Source organism: Sceloporus occidentalis, unplaced genomic scaffold, assembly GCF_023333645.1.
Source record: "Sceloporus occidentalis isolate IW3139 unplaced genomic scaffold, rSceOcc1.0.p SCAF_22, whole genome shotgun sequence".
Classification (NCBI taxonomy): Eukaryota; Metazoa; Chordata; class Lepidosauria; order Squamata; family Phrynosomatidae; genus Sceloporus; species Sceloporus occidentalis.
This window is the reverse complement of record NW_028317002.1, coordinates 15,459,561-15,460,840: the sequence shown is the minus strand read 5'-3', so window position 1 is coordinate 15,460,840 and position 1,280 is coordinate 15,459,561. Positions and strand designations below refer to the sequence as shown.

Here is a 1,280-nt window from a genome sequence, read left to right as displayed (position 1 = left end):
AGAGGTGGACCGCGCAGAGTAAGAAGTTTACTCTATACTAAGGAGGACTAAGTGCAAGCACGTGCTCCAAAAAGCCCTAAATCCTGTTGCAGTAGCTTTCCTTAGCCAGATGCAACGTGCGTACGGGACAAGGTTTGCACGTTGCAACAGCTCACGTTAAGATTGTGCTGAAAAGAGAGAAAAGAACCAACAGGACCATACGGGGATTGAACCTGCGACCTTGGCATTATTATTTCCAGTACAATTGCTTGGAAATTTGGATTGTCATCAAAAGGGAATCAACTAAAGGACTTACCTCGCCACTACGTTTTGTACCAACTTCCTTCTGCTGGAAAGCGCAGAGTAAGGATTTTACTCTTACAATCGGTATTGGGGTTTCATTTGCAAAGCTGGAAATCCAGCAGAGCAATCAAAAGCACGAATGGAAAGCCTCCCCGTCAGGGAATCGAACCCCGGTCTCCCGCGTGACAGGCGGGGATACTCACCACTATACTAACGAGGACTAGGTGTGGGTGCGGCTGCTCCCGAAAGCCCTAAAACCTGTATCAGTGACTTTCGTTAGATTTAAAGAGTGTGTGGTGCAAGGTTTGTACACTGCAAAAGCTCACGCACCTTTTAAGACTGTACTGAAAGGAGAGAATAGAAGCGACTGGCTTGTACCGGGATGGAACTCGCGACCTTGCCATTATTATTTCCAGTACAATTGCTTGGAAATTTGGATTGTCATCAAAAGGGAATCAACTAAAGGACTTACCTTGCCACTACGTTTTGTACCAACATCCTTCCGCTGGAAAGCGCAGACTAACTGCAAGCACGTGCTCCAAACAGCCCTAAATCATCATCAAAAGGGAATCAACTAAAGGACTTACCTTGCCACTACGTTTTGTACCAACTTCGCACCTTTTAAGACTATACTGAAAGGAGAGAATAGAAGTGACTGGCTTGTACCGGGATGGAACTCGCGACCTTGCCATTATTATTTCCCGTACAAGTGCCCAAAAATTTGTATTGTCATCATCAAAAAAGCTACTAATGGACAAGCTGTATCGTTAAAAAGGTAAAGGGTCTCTACCCCCGGGCTTGCCCCAGCTTGTGAAAAAGAGAACGAGTGCTAGTCAGAGACACCTTACCATATCTCCCGCCATAGGCAATCAGGCTTGCGAGACGTATTTAATACTATCCATGCGCAACAGATTCAGAGGTGGACAGCGCAGAGTAAGAAGTTTACTCTATACTAAGGAGGACTAATTGCAAGCACGTGCTCCAAAAAGCCCTAAATC

The 1,280-nt window shown here is 45.6% G+C and overlaps 1 non-coding gene across 1 annotated transcript; it reads right to left on the bottom strand.

The window, feature by feature from the left end:
• Positions 1–430: 430 nt before the first annotated feature.
• TRNAD-GUC (transfer RNA aspartic acid (anticodon GUC)) lies at positions 431–502 on the bottom strand. Its single transcript has one exon. It is a non-coding gene; the product is annotated as a tRNA-Asp (tRNA).
• Between the last annotated feature and the right edge of the window lie 778 nt (positions 503–1,280).